This window comes from Culex quinquefasciatus, chromosome 3 (assembly GCF_015732765.1).
Source record: "Culex quinquefasciatus strain JHB chromosome 3, VPISU_Cqui_1.0_pri_paternal, whole genome shotgun sequence".
NCBI lineage: Eukaryota > Metazoa > Arthropoda > Insecta > Diptera > Culicidae > Culex > Culex quinquefasciatus.
The window spans coordinates 34084086-34100318 of NC_051863.1; the positions used below are offsets into that span (position 1 = coordinate 34084086).

General features: G+C 35.4%; 1 protein-coding gene across 10 annotated transcripts in view; it reads right to left on the reverse strand.

Moving 5' to 3' along the window:
- Window positions 1-16233, reverse strand: part of LOC6039483 (zinc finger CCCH domain-containing protein 13) — a 215511-nt gene that overhangs the window by 191456 nt on the left and 7822 nt on the right. For all 10 annotated transcript variants that reach the window (XR_005278191.1, XR_005278194.1, XR_005278190.1 and 7 more), the window contains exon 2: window positions 4539-5254. The gene's annotated coding sequence lies outside the window, so the exon portion shown is untranslated. The remainder of the gene's footprint in view (window positions 1-4538; window positions 5255-16233) is intronic.

Genomic DNA, 16233 nt, shown 5'->3' on the forward strand with positions numbered 1-16233 from the left:
CGTCCCAGAAGTCGTGTCGAAAATTGATTCATCAACTAATTTTATTGAGTTTACTCGCCTCCAGTGGAGGTGAAATTCCCCCTCTTAACGAACATAACATTTGCTAGATTATTACACCATCGTTGGTTTTCCCTGCGCCCTTCCCCTGTCGATTTCCGCGCGTCTAAGCGCGTGAAAACCCCCCCTCATAATCTCCAACACGTTACTGGCCTCGGAAATGAGCAAAATCCTCAATTTTCGCCACCATAAGCAAGTTATGGCCCTGCCTGCACAGCTCTCCTCCGCAGCACATTTTCCGAACATTTTCACCTTAATTGGCCTGTATCTATGGCCACCACTACCCCCTCCGGGAATGGCCAAAACGTGCAATTTCCTTCTTCGCAAATATCCTACCCCTCCCCCCGCCACCCACGCACCGAAGCTGGCAGCAGATTGTTAGTAAGTCTATACCTTAATATTATCCTTCCATCACAGGACACAGGACCGGGAAAATGTCGTGCTCTATTTCATTTAATGGTTTCTCACTTTCCTGGCCTCCGGGGCGAGAAAAGGAAAGCCATTCTAGCCGGAAAATGTCGCAGCTTTTTTTCGCCCCAGGAGGGACGAAATCTCCCCCATTAACGCCAACCTCCCTGGGAGGATACCAACTTTTTTGGGAAAATAAGCAATAATAACAATAAATAACTTGATCGACTCCTTGCCAACCAAACAGCAGTGGAAGAAAAACTTTTCACCCAAAAACCCAAACAAACAATCGAACGCCAAGTTCGGGAACCGAATCGGAGTTAAAATCGAATTTTCCAGACTTTCCCGGGGAAAGAGCGGCGTTGGTGGGGCAGCGGTAAAACCGGAAATAAAAATTCCGTTGGGATGGCAATTTGGCGAGATTTATTGCGGTGAGCGAGGGGTGCGCTGGGCGGAATCTCGCGTTTCCATGGCCGCGGTGGGCCGTGTCGACGGAACTTTGATCTAGGTTAACGAACTTTCGTCCCGTTGCTGTTTTCTAGGGGGAGAAGAATTTTGGCTTTGAGGAAAGAATGAATATTTTCGTTTAATGGCAAACTTTGCAGTTATTTGAATTTAAATGTTGTTTCCTTTTTGTGAGTTCAAACTGAGCGACATTTTTTCAACAAAATATGCAAAATCAAATTTGTTAAAAAAAAAGCTCACTTTATTATTGTTTATCGATGAATGGTAACTTTGACCGAAATAACCATTTTCATACTAAACCCTTTCAATAAGAAAAAAAACTAGTTTGAGTGATTTTTTTTTTTTTTTTTTGAGAATTACGTCCTAAACCAATGCATGCAGCTTGTAAAAAAATCTTTTTTTAACACTCAATTTATGCCTTCGCAAAGCCGACATATTTAATATCCAAAATTAAGTGGAAAATGGATTTTCCGAAAAATGGTGAAGTTTTGGAGCTTTGCTGTCTTCAGAAGAGTTGTTGTAACTAATAAGGGGCAACAATTGGTTTGGTTGAAAGTTAGGGTGGTTCAATATAAGGATGATTTTGAAAATCTGACTCTTCAGTAATATTTTTGGGAATGTTTTTGTCTTCTACAAAGTTGTTGGACTTGCGAATCCAAGCAACTTTGCCGAAGGCACCAAAATTTTATCTCGTAATCAACACCTTCTTCGACCAAATTTATAGAAAGCATCTGAGCAATCCTTTGGAAATCAATTTTTTGAACGTGTAAATTCAAGGTTAAGTTTTAGGGAAAAGTGATATTAGGGGCACTTTTAGAGCTCTAAAAACAAAGCCACTCTCCACTATTTTTCGGAAAATCCATTTTCCACTTAATTTTACGATATGGGCTGTGCATGCATTAGTTTTGGTTGCAACAAATTTTACGGAGTGATTTTCCACTCATTTCAAAAAAAAATACTACAAAATATATGTTTTTCCTTAAACGCTCTACTATGCCCGAAAACAAGCTTTTGTGGAAAAAACATATACAGCAATTTGTTCAGGGCTATTTTTTGCAGATTTTTTTGTCGCATCGATTTGTTGTTGGCAAATTCGAGAACAGAAAAAATCTTTGACTATGATTTTTTTTCGTTAAAAAGTGAAACAAATTTTCATGTTTTTTTTAAATGTAAATTGAATTTGGTATCATACACTTAGTGAAATAAAAATTGCCGTTTGTCAAGTTATAACCATTTAAGGTAACTTTTTAGAAAAATTGATGAAATACGGTCATGCAAAGATAATAAAAAAAATCATTGTTGTCCAATCGTTTTATTTTCATACCATTAAATTTAAATCTAGTGAAATTTTATCCTCCTTTTAATTAAAATAATGTTGAAATTTTAAAATCTGGCCCAATATTTGAAAGCAAGAAGCGAAAAATAAGTGTTTTTAGGTCTCTTAAGAATATTTTCTTGATTATGATTTGAACAAACTAAAGATTCTAAATGATTTCTTTCGGAAGGCACATGCAGAGTTTAAAGCAGAATAAAAATACAAAAAATAATTTTGAAAAAAGGGTCACTTCAAGTGCTCAACTGTCAATTGGCGACGTTTAAAAAAAATATTGGTTAGATTTTCAATTAAAAAAATGTAAAAACAAATAACATTTTCGTTCTTTCAGGACAAAAAAATATTTCAAAATTTCAGTTTTTACAATATGGGTATCAAATAATCAAATCAATTTTTTTTTCAAAAATACGTTGTTTTGTAAAAATTTTGAGTATTTTCATTTTTTTAATAACTTTCAAAATGTATGAAAAAATCCCGATCGTTTGATACCCAGATTGTAAAAACGAAAATTTTTAGTGTTTTTTTTCAAAAATACGTTGTTTTGTGAAAATTTTTAGTATTTTCAAAAAATATTGTTATTACATTCGAAATATATGAAAAAATCCCGATCGTTCGACACCCACATCGTAAAAACGGAAATTTTGAGTATTTTTTTTTAGAAAATACGTAGTTTTGTAAAAAATTGGAGTATTTTCAAAAAAAAATGTTATTACATTCGAAATGTACCGATCGTTTGATACCAACATTGTAAAAACGGAAATTTTGAGTATTTTTTTCGGAAATACGTAATTTTGTTAAAATTTGGAGTATTTTCAAAAAATAGTATTATTACATTCGAAATGTATGAAAAACCCCGATCGTTCGATACCCACATTGTAAAAATGGATATTTTGAGTATTTTATTCAAAAATACGTAATTTTGTGAAAATTTTGAGTATTTTCTAAAAATGTTGTTATTACATTCGAAATGTATGAAAAAATCCCGTCAAACGTTATACGTAAGTTAAACCAATCTAATAAAAATACATGGTTTTGTAAACATCAAAAATGTGAGGTGGTTATGTCACAAACATGACCAACATGAAAAAAACGTGGTAGGATAATAAAAATTCAAAAAAACCGTTCGAGATATAAGGGACCATCCATCAATCACGTGGACACTATTTTACAATCTCCGAATATTGAATTTTGATGCCAATATTTTGCTCAAACTCGCATGGTGCTGGAAATATCCCCCAGCGATGGTAATGCAATGTTTTACAAAATTTTGGATTTTCAAAAGTCATCAGAAAATATTTATGGTTGACATATTCAACAGCAATTCATAATGCATTGCTACATAATTAGGCTTTAAATTTTCGAAATAATTGCCTTTAAATATTATCGATTGGGGAAGATTACACCCAGTTAATAAACCACCCACTGTAGCTGTGATTAAATTTCTAAATATTGTGAAGTGTTTATTTTTCCCGCTCTAAACGATCGACAAGAGTGTGTTGTGCGTAAGTTGGCAGCCAGCTAACCTACCGCGACTCGAGGTTATTATGCTAATTGTGTGTAGTTATGTTTTTCCCGGAGAAATGTTTTCCCACTCAGAGGCGTGTGTTTGTTTTCGGTAGTTAGTGCTTTCGTATGTTTATTGCGATAGTGTACAAGACGGAGGGAGGTGGATGTTTTGTTGAATTTTGAATTAATGAATTTCGCGTCGAAGCAGTCAAGCTCAAAACAAACGGAAAACATGTTGTGATATGGTTGTGAACAAGTTGATTTTTTTCGGGGAAGCGAATTAGTTTTCTTTCTTTTAGGTGTAAAAAATGGTTTCTCCTTATTTTATTTTTGTTTATTTTGTAATTATCATTCAACATGAGTAATTTTCAATCAAATTGTGCAACGAAAATAAAACTAAGTGAAACTTCAATAGAAGTAGTGCAAATCAAGACCTATTTCAAACTAACTAGAGAAACTTCGTTCATTTCATTATTGAAATATTCATTTGTGCCATTCTACAGCCATGGCGTAATAAAATAAACAAAAATATTTGCAGCTGCCCAACACATTGAATTTACGTGAATAAATATGTACGCAGTTTACTGAAATCGATATTTGAATTTCAAATAGACAGAAAAAAAATCTGCATACCATCATTTCTGCAAACCCCACACAAAGTGCATACCTTAAAGTAACCCCCCTCACACCAAATTCCCCTTCCCGAGTTCCGTCTCATTTTAATTGAATCAATTAAGCACCCAAGCGAAAAAAAAAGACACAATCTTACCTTCACTTTAACATCACGACTCTAGAGCTACCGTCTCCGGGAGGTCTCCGTCTAAGCCACGGCGCGTTTGACTCGCTGCTGCAACTGACTATTGCTGACGTGAGTGTCACCTGTCACTTTCCACTGCACATGGGCTATCGATTATGGCCGAGCCAAAAGGGAGAGTTTTCACTTGTGTGCTGTAAGTTGAGCTCGGTGTAAAAATTTCAACGATTTTTTCTCCCTTCTCAGGATCTTCCAATAAATCGCAAAACTTAATTCAATACACTTCACCTTCAAACAGAACCCCGGCTAGTTTCCACTTTTTTTTTCTTCTCCAACCGACACTTGACTTCCAACAGGCACACTTCAGACGGCCGTTCCTTATATTCTTTTTATTTCGCTTTTATTTAGTTTTAATTTCTTCCTCAACGTCTGGTTCACTTTGCAATTTTAGTTTCGCTGAAACTTTGCAGCAGAAAAAAAAATCTAGCGATAAAAAAGTGCAATTCCGCTCACCACTTTCTCCAAACCCACCAGCAGATTTATTCGTATTTGATTGTTCGCTTGCCGGCAGCGGAAAATCCTTTTTCTTTCTGCTTTTTTTCCCCCCCTCGGTAGCAGCGGAAGTGACGTGACGTTTCCGGAACAAGAATACACTTCGTTAAGAAAGTTTGCTCAACTGTTTCAGAACATCCGCGGACGTGGATCTTTTCTCGACTGGACGCTGGCGATTGCTGTGGAGGAGAGGGGGAAAAGCGAGAGGAAACCCGGTGAAAAATAAATAAAAATGGTGAAAATGGAATTAGGCTGGAAAAGTAACAAGAAAAAGTCGAGCAGATAGTTGGATGCTGGCGCTGGAAAAAGATTTTCAAAAGGAAAAAAAAAACTTTTGGTAACTTGAGAACGTTGCCTGAAGAAAACTGTAAACTGTCAGAAAGAGATGCAACTTTTAAAGTGAAATGAAAGCACGTAGAGGTTTGGAAGTTTTAATGAGCTAAATCGTGGTTTTGATTAAATCATTCAATTGCGCTTGAAAAAAAAATATTTCAGCATCAACATTTTAACATCAACTAAAGTTGAGAAACAGTAAACTATGCTCAACCCCCTGAGTTTCCCAAAAACACAATTATTATAATTTACTCTTATTATTTCTTCCCAGCATGTAATCAAGTTTCAGCAGAGTTTTTCCAATGAAATTTGAATTACCCCTCCTCCTCGCACCAACAGCATTTTCCATCGAATTAAGAAGGACCATCACACACGTTGGGGGGGGGGGGGTCGGTCCCACCCCAGGAAAACAATCCCAGATGGCAGACATTCCCAAGTTCATTTGCATTTTTTTGCAAAGAACATATGTGCGACACACGCCCACCCACCCAACCAACGCAGAATGTGTGCAGAAAATTTTCCAAGCTTCGCTTCTAGAATGCGGAAATTTCCTGTTTTCGTATGATAATTTGAGTACCTCTTCGTTCTCTCCAGCAACCAACCACCAAAGCCCTGGAAACCCGGGTTCAATTTACCAGCGGACCCCATGTTCTAAAAAGATGGAATTCGTGACTTCGGGGTTGGAAAGTATTATTAAGTTTCAAGGTGGAAATGAGAGGACGAACTCGAACAATGACAACCTAATATTCGCTGAATTTGCACACTACGTGCAATTTGGAGGATTTTTGTTTGAAAAAGTTTAACGGAAGGTCGAAAAACTTGTCAGGTCATTACAAAAAAACAAGTTTTTTTTAGATATTAATACGACGAGGGCTAAAAAACCGAATTTTGCTACGAGTTGCTCTACATTTTTTTATTTTTTTCCAAATGAGTGCTAAAATGAACTTATATGGAATCAGCCGTGAATCTAATTCAAATTATCATATAACACCAAAAAAGGATCAAAAATCGATATTTTGACACTTTGGCTCAACTCTGAGGGCAGATTCAGATTCAACAGGCAAAATTACATAGTAAAACAAATAGCTGGACAATTCCGGAATTTCGTAAGGGTGATCCCATTACACTTTTCCCTTGAAAATTAGACATTTCCACATGAAGTTACCTTGAGTTTAAAGAAAAAAACACTTCTGAGTTTTTTCAGCGTTTCAGCGACGCTAGATCTCAGCTTTGGATTTCGAGATATTTAAGTTAAATTTGCATTTTTTTAACCTCAAAATGGCTGTAACTTTAATCCTTTAGTCCAAATTGACATGTAAAAAATTAAAATGTGTGTTTTTTAGAGTTCTAAAAGTGCCCCGAACATCACTTTTCTCTAAAACTTAACAGATGCTTTCTCAAAATTTGGTCGTAGATTGCGAGATAAAATTTTGGTGTCTTGGACAAGCCCAACAACTTTTTAGAAGACAAAAAATCCCAAAAATATTCCTGAAAATCTTAGTTTTTCAAAATCACGCTTATCGTGAACCACCCTAATTTGCAACCAAAACCAAAGTTGCCCCTTATTATTTGCAGCTTTAAAGATCCAAAACTTCACAATTTTTCGATAAAACCATTTTCCACTAACGTGGAAAACAAAATTGATAGTGGCCACACCACGAACGAACGGACATGACACCAAGAACAAATTTCCTTCAAATTTCTGAAGCACACTATCACTAGCACCATCTACATTCAAGTTGTCGAAGTAGCATCGAGCGATAATGCATGAATTCTCAAAAAGGCTTATGAAATAATTAATTAAAATTTTCAACATTTGTATGGTACTATTCACAGTTTATTGGCATTAGGTTTGTCTTTATGATTCTAGGTAAATCATCTCCTTTTTCTAAAATTGCCGAAAAATTGATAAATTTTTTTTTAATATAAGTTCATACGACCATTTCAAAAAGTGCCCATGAATTTGCAGCATCAGCTGGCTTTGTTTAGGGGAAAGTGGGGCAAGTGTAACAAGCTAAGGAAATGCTCGTTATAACCCATTAAAAAGTTAAAAAATCTGTCGGATTTTATTATAATCATCTTATTCTAGGTCTTGACTAAGACTTTGTTTAAACAAGTTTTTAAAAAATTCTGTTTTTAATGTGAAAATTGATTTTAAAATTTTTGATTTTCCGTACGTTCTACTCAACTAGTGGGGCAAGACGAGCAACCCGTTGGGGCAAGAGGAACAATGCATGAAAAATATGGTAATTTGCTAACAATTGAACTGTTATCACTTAGATACATCAGATTAGAATGTATTTGAATGGTTTCTTCCATTTTTAGATTAAATAATAATATTTTACTAAAAATTTTATCGTTTTTACGAAAAAAAATACTACTTCGATGATAAATAGTAAATTTTCATAATACCACTATACTTTGTATGTACAATTTTTTTTAACGATTGTTTATCAGTTTTTAAGTACTTTCATGTATTTATTTCCCAATAAAATATGTTGTTGCAGCAATTCGTAATTTTTTCCATACTAAAAATCCATATGGTACACTTGCCCCACCTGAACAAGATTTTTTAAAAGCTCTCAACAAAAATAACCAAAAGTTAAATCATACTTTGTAATAGGTGCATGTCATTTGTAGGGACACTACTGATCTAGGAAAAATAGCATTTTGATAAAATGAGCCTTAAAACGAACCCTAAGCCTTATTTTGTACTTTCCAAATATTATAAGAAAACAAAGGTTTCGAAAAAACTTCATTAAATCTTATGCCCCGTGGCGTTTACGTCATTTTGGCGGTTATGTGGTAGTAGAATCAGCTAATTGCATTGCTAGCAACAATTCCTCATACTGGAAATAATCAAAATTGTACAAATTACGGCCGTAGGAGCGATTGTTCCTCTTGCCCCATATGGAAGTCTTGCCCCACCTTCCCCTACGTTTGAAACCACGTGGCGCGATGATTTTGACACAAGCGATCTCACTTGCGCAGGTTTGCGCCAAGAAGAAGTAAAAGAAAACCGACTTCACTTTTTGAAACTCCGTGTCATGTCCGTTCGGCTGTGGCCACACGTTAAGATTAAGAGCTTTGGGCATCTTTTGGTATGAGGGACATTAGGGTGGTTCAAATTTTAGGGTGGTTCAGAGTTTTTGTATTCACGGCTTAATAGCGCTTCAGTGTCTTTAGAAAAGTTATAGGAAACGCCATTCTAAACAATTTTGCAAATGGGCAAAAAGCTCTATCTTCTAACGGGAAGGTTTAAGACCCATTTTTGTGATTTAAGTGATAAAATGTGTTTCATTTTGAAACGTTGAAACGTTTTGGCAGCATATATTACGTAGTCTTCTTTTTAAACTCATTCCAGCAAAATAAAGAGAATTTTCTCAGTTTTTCAAAAAAAAAAAATCAGAAGCGGACAAATATGTGACTATTTTCAAAAAAGATACCTTAAAATGGCTATAACTTGAAAACGGTGCAAATATCAGAATATTTCTAAAGTACTTTTTGATTACAAATTCGATTTTACATCAAGAAATGAAGTTGAAAAAGTTGAAGTTGACCAAATATTTTGAAAAAATCAGTGTCGATTCAAAAATTCATAACTGGATCGAAGATTTTTTTTCCCCGTTCTGACAATTTCTAAAAGTTGGCACTTGGCCAACACATCAGAAAATATAAAAAGTATAAAAATAGTGTTTTTTTGCAAATCAAGTTTTAGTGACAATAAGTGAAATTAAAAATCAACAACAAATTTTTTACCGTGTATGATTTTTTCAGTGTTGTCCTTATCTATACCTACAACTTTGCCGAAGACATCGAATCGATCGATCCTTCAAATGATACAGATTTTTAAATTTTCTAATAACATTTTTGTATGGCCAGCTGCCAAATTTGTATGTAAAATTGTATGGACAAACTAATGATGCAAAATGGCTTCTTTGGGCATACCGAAAGCACCAAAAAGGTCTCATACGGACTAAAAAATAAAAAAATTAAAATTAAAGAGAAAAGACCGATTTGGTAGAGAATTGTAAATTTTTGTGACTTTTACTAAACTGGCCAAAAGGCCAAACTGAACACTTTTTCAAAAAACTTTTTCATAAAATCGCGATAACTGGTGAGAAATACATGCAAGCTCCCTATGTTTATTACATTTTTGTACTGTTATTATCTGCTTTAAAACTTCGTAAACCATTGTTACATTCTAAAAAATAGCCCTTCTTGGTTATCGCTCTCGATTTTCAACTGTTGAGTAACGGGAAATGACAACGAATTTTAACGAAAATTCGGTTTTTCGGAATTTTCAGTATGCCATCAAATCGGGCGTCCAATTTTACACAAAAGTCCCTTAGACACCAAATTTCTATCTATTTAAAGAAATTCCAACCCAAATCGGGCATTTTTCTGGTTTTTCTGTACCCGAGCCTCTCCGATTTTAATGAAACTGTGAAACTTTGTGCCTATATAAGCCATTTTTGTGTATATGAAGCCAATTGTACTCGAAAATGGCATTTGAGAGGAGCGCAAGTGATTTGAATATTTTCGTATTTTGTAATTTAAAAATTACTGAATCTCGAAGCCGTTGCATCGTATCAAAAAGTAGGAAATTGGACGGGCTTTCAGAAAAAAATACACTGACATAAAAATAAACGCTACTTCTATGTCATTTTTTCGTTCAAAATTTTTGAGGAAACAACCTTAGGGTTCGATTCTCGCCTTATCCTTATGGAGCTTTTCGTTCAATGTTTGTCTCGTTTAATATTAGTATTCAGTCTGCAAAGACGGTGTGATTATCTTCTAAGATGTTACAAAAAGAGTTACGAAAAATGCAGAATGGTATGCCTCTCCTTAAAAAAAATACAAAAATCATTTACCGAAAATATTTTTCTTTTTTTTAAAGTGGTCTTAACGACAAAATTTTTACAATCGATTCCCCAGACAATTTTACATAAATGTCTCCATATTGACCAATATCCTATGTCCAATCCTTGTAAAAATACAGCGGTTTAAAAAAAATGTTGAAAAAATAGGAAAAAATTGGCAATTTCTATATGACAGACTTGATTTTGCAGTCTCGTAAATATTTTTATCGAAAAGCTCGTCCAATTTCCCACAAGTTTGTCATTTACATCTTTTTAATTTGACTGGTTTTAATATTTACATATAAGCTTATTTACTGTCCAGTTTTCTACCACAAACATATTTTATTTTCAGTAATGCGCAATGTAATTAAGCTTATATCTGTAAACCCATACATCCAATGCTATCAAAAACAAACTTTTGGGAAATTGGACGAGCTTTTCGATAAAAATTTTACGAGACTGAAAAAATAAGTCTGCCTAATAGAAATTGCCAAAAAACGCCAAACAACCTATTTTTTCATCATTTTTATTTTTAAAACCGCTGTAAATTTTTACCTATGTAAGGAAAATATGTAAATTGTTATTATGTATTTGAATCACTCCACTTGATTTCAATCATGTATCATCAAAAACGAAGTTGACTTTATAGCTGTCGGCCACCATTGCTAGTACCAACCACTAGTGTCTTCATTTTTATCTACAAGGACTTCGCCGCCCTGGGCTCCTAAGTGTATGAAAGTATGGCACGGAGCGACGGCGCCGAACACCCATATTTACACAAAGAATTTTTGAGCGCCCGCCGCGGGATTCGAACCGGCGACCTCTGGATTGTGAGTCCAGTGCGCGGTCCGATTGATCCACATGGGCGGGACGTATCATCAATTATAAGATAAAATCAATCGAATCAAAAACATCGGGGTATCATTTTCGCCAACATCCTCCAAGCACCGTGACTAACCAAAAGCCGCGCGCCACTCGTCTGCAAAGAGCGATGGTATTCCAATAACACGACAACAGGTTTCTGACCACCATGGCGATGTTGGCGACGTCTCGAAATACCTGAACGCCCACGTCATCGTGGCCACTTTTATAATCTTGTCATCCTCCCTCTCTCCCTTCCTCCCTCTTCCAGGAGCACTTGTCCTGCTGTTAATTCTCTGTCCAGCTCCTAGCGGTCCGAATATCATCATCATCCGAAACGAGATAAATCCTCGTGATGTTGACGGTCAGGAATTTGTTTACGTGTCCAGTTCTGACAGTTCTGGAGAGGGGTGTCGTTGCTTGTTGCCGTTTTTTTTTATCTGCCTTCACAAAATGTTTGTAAATAAATTAACAGCGCCTTTTTGGAGAACGCTTGACAAGCAGAGTGGGGAGATTAAATGGTTGGCAGAACCGGATTCTTCGGGACGATCGTTTGATGGTTTGGTGATACTTTTTTATTTGCGAAACTGAGTACCGTAGGATGGATCAAATCATGAAATATTTTCAAAATAAAATTAAATGACCGGGAACTCAACCCACTTATCACCCTTTAATAATTTTTTCAGTAATTTATTCAAATTGGTGCACATTTAGACAAAATTTCTCACCAAGAATTTAGATTACCCTTCCCATAAATTCACCACCCTACGCTTGAACCAGGGGTGCCCTCGCAGCGAACAAAATAGCTATCACTTGAGAGAAATAAAAACTAATTTGCATACGCATAACATTCAAACATTCTTCTTCTCTCCACCCAGCCATTTTTGGGATCCAAGTGTCCCCGGGAACCGGTTCCAACCGAACCAAAAATTTTACTTTGCTCTTCTCGAGAGAGCACGTCTTTCAAAACCCCGTCCCCGGGAACACACACTTGACATTTCGAGGTGTGCCGCCCCGTGCCACTCAAGGTTCAGGAGGGAAAACAGGCAAGTTTGGCCCCGGAGGCAACCGCCCTGCTCCGGACCCCATCGCCACCTCCAAAGCGGATTTCGAAGTTGGATGGCCAAGTTTTGTATGCTATTTTTATTCGCTTATCGCTGATGTTTCTTGGATTAACTCTTTCTTCGAGGGGTGGAGATCCTGTGAAGAGTGAAGTTTTGAGTTGGAAGAAAACAGATTTTTTTGTGAGTTGTTTAATCAATTTCTCATCAATGTCAACATTGCAAAATAACTTTGATTTTGTTACTATATTGGCTTCAAAAAAAAGTCTAAAGTTGTTGTTAAGTTTATGGCCCTTTTGACCAACGAATAAGTATTTAAATGATTATTAAAATGTGTTTGAATGGTGCATTTTACGGTGGGAATAATAGGGAAAATACCATTTCAATAACAAATCGGAAACTATCCCAAAAACTGCTATTGAATTTTCTTATGAAATCGATCCTTGTATAAAAGTTTGGTAACAAGTTTTGTTATCATGCCAAAGTTTGTTATTATCAGGGCTGTGGAGTCGGAGTTGGAGCCGGAGTCGGTGGAGTCGGGTCTTTTTGGGGTCCTGGAGTCGGAGTCGGAGTCGTCAAAACTCGTATGGCTGGAGTCGGAGTCGGAGTTGGAGTCGGCTAAATTTTATAAGCTGGAGTCGGAGTCGGAGCCGGAGTCAAACATTTCTGATGAACCCGAAGTCGGAGTTATCTAAAATTTAACACAATTTATTGAACTTATTTATTGTTCAGTATTTGTTATAATGCAGGTTAATTTCCAATACTTTCACATACAGTACACTTACTCGTTGTCGATATTGAAGGGACCATCGAGAGCGGGAGTTATCGAATTATAGAACGAAAAATCAAAGCAATCTTCTTGAAGGGACTGAAAAAAATATTGACAGCTGGAGCATTATTGATATCGAGAAGATCGACAGCCAGAGAGTCCTCTGTATTTTAAATTTATTTTTTAAATGGCGTGCACTGCGTTGACATATTTTCATTTAAAGTAATTTTGGGTCAAGATATTTATCAGAGCAAAAAAGTAAAAAAATGTTTAAAAATTGAATTTACGAGCCATGGCTTCAACATTCTAATGAAAAAAGTGTTTTAAAATGCATTATACACCTGTGTAGTTGTTTTGCAATCATAAGTTTCCAAAATATCTAAATATTGACGCAATTTTTTTTTGCACTGCAGTGCATTGGAATTTCTTAAAAATTCAAAATATTTTTAAGCCAGCCCAAACATGCTAAATATATAGTAAATTTTTATCAATTATTATTAAGGTTACCAACTGTACGGATTTTTTCCTTACCGTACGGATTTTCGACCCTCTCCTCGGATTTTTAACAGGTCGAAATTTTTGTACGGAATTTTTCGCAGAATACGGATTTGTACGGAATTTTTAACAACTTTTTAAAAATTTCATTGCTTGTTTGGTTGGGCCAAAGCTTTTGCTAATTAGATATTTTTATTTAACTGTCAGTTCAATTTTAAAGGGATAACTTGCATAATTTTCAGAGTTTCCCACAGTTCAAACTTGACTGTCAATAATTTTCAAATTCCTTACAAAACATATTTATCAAATAAGAGATCAAAAGGCTTTCTAAAGCTTGTGAAAACCTTGTGTTGTGCTTGTATTTATAGGACCTTTCCAATAAAAACTCTAGAAATGTTTTCGTGAAAACACTGACAACGAAATTAAATTAACGAAATTCGTAAAAGCAAACTAGACATTTCGTAAACTTTTAAACGTTTAACAAAAATATTTTTAATTCCCAAATTCCAAATTTATCTAAATAATTCCTTGACAGTTTTTGCTATACCATGGTGTCATATCGGTAAAGTATACGGATTTTTGCTCAGCAAGAGTTGGTAGCCTTAATTATTATCAATGCAGAAAAATGCATTTAAAACTGTTTTCAGTTGATTTAACATTTATTTTCATTAAACCTTTGAAGTTTTTTGAAAAATATTTGTTTTGCCCCCTGATTTTTCGGACCAATTTTGAAGGGGGGGGGGGGGGAGATAAACTATGAAAAATATTTGCAACGGCCTAATCACTGTTATTTAAAATCGGAAAACTAAAGGTTCACTATTAGTACTTAACCAAAAAGACGTTTTCAAAACATTTGTAAATTAACAGTACAACTCTTCCCCGCAAATTATCAACTATCATATCAATCTTTACTTGAAACGCAACATGATCATTTTTTAGGTAAAAAAATATGTGTCATGTTGAAGACATTTGAAACTGACAAAAAATATAAAAATTTACTAATTTTGAAATAATCATTGAATACATAGGATATATCGATTACCATAATGTTGAAAATTGCTCTACAAAATCTTAAAATGTTGATCCTTTAAAAGTTCCGTTAACTCATACTGTAGTCCCGATTCGCCTCAGTTGACGGTATTGTTGAACAAATAAAAAAAATCCGGATTGACATTGAGAGAATTTCACTTTATTTCTCAAGTACTATTCAACCGGTAAGAATTTTCTTATGATTTATATGTTTTAAACATGTACTGGGCTTGATCACAGAATGTTCATGTACATACGTATTTTAAAATACATTCAATAGAGCTTTTAAAAAATAGCTACGTTGAAAATGGTTTGTTTCAAAACCAGGATGACTTTGACAGTTATTGTGTTTCTGAAAAATTTCAGCCTAAAAGTCAGCAAATTGATTTTATTTGCAAAATCGACCATGAAGGCTAAGTTTCTTTTAATGCTTTATTTGAAAAAAAAATAACAATTAAATGTTTGTTTAGCTAGGTTGTTTATCAGCATTTAATATAATTAATTTAAATTTGAAGTAGTTAAATTAAATTTCTAATTTTTCAAACAATAAAATCAAAATGTACTAGAAAAAGTGTTGTACTGTAAATGTACTGTAAATCATTTTGCAAATCAAACATTGAACCTTTCAATGTCACCCCGAACATAAATGGGTAATTCTCTACCAACTCACACGAAATCGGGAAAAGTTGCCCCGACCCCTCTTCGATTTGCGTGAAACTTTGTCCTAAGGGGTAACTTTTGTCCTTGATCACGAATCCGAGGTCCGTTTTTTGATATCTCGTGACGGAGGGGCGGTACGACCCCTTCCATTTTTGAACATGCGAAAAAAGAGGTATTTTTCAATAATTTGCAGCCTGAAACGGTGATGAGATAGAAATTTGGTGTCAAAGGGACTTTTATGTAAAATTAGACGCCCGATTTGATGGCGTACTCAGAATTCCGAAAAAACGTATTTTTCATCGAAAAAAACACTAAAAAATTTGATATATAGACATAAGGGGTTTGCTTATAAACATCACGAGTTATCGCGATTTTACGAAAAAAAGTTTTGAAAAAGTTACTTTTTGCGTTTCTCTTTGTTTCGTCGTCCGTGTCTGTCGCGGGTGACCATGTATGGCCATGATCGATGACGACCAACTTTTTCAAAACTTTTTTTCGTAAAATCGCGATAACTCGTGATGTTTATAAGCAAACCCCTTATGTCTATATATCAAATTTTTTAGTGTTTTTTTCGATGAAAAATACGTTTTTTCGGAATTCTGAGTACGCCATTAAATCGGGCGTCTAATTCTACACAAAAGTCTCTTTGACACCAAATTTCTATCTCATCACCGTTTCAGGCTGCAAATTATTGAAAAACACCTCTTTTTTCGCATGTTCAAAAATGGAAGGGGTCGTACCGCCCCTCCGTCACGAGATATCAAAAAACGGACCTCGGATTCGTGATCAGGGACAAAAGTTACCCCTTAGGACAAAGTTTCACGCAAATCGAAGGGGGGTCGGGGCAACTGCTGTGTGAGTTGGCGGAGAATTACCCAAATGTCTCCCCTGTTTACGGTATTCGCGCAAGTGTGAACTGAACTTGTGAGTGAAGTGAATAATACATTTTTTTTTTTTGATATTCTTAAATGTCGGATTCAGAATCGAAGCCGGAGTCAACAATTTGTGGAAAGTTGGAGTCGGAGTCGGCTAGAGTTGGTAGGCTGGAGTCGGTGTCGGAGTCAGAGTCGGTTGAAACTGAAAGCCGG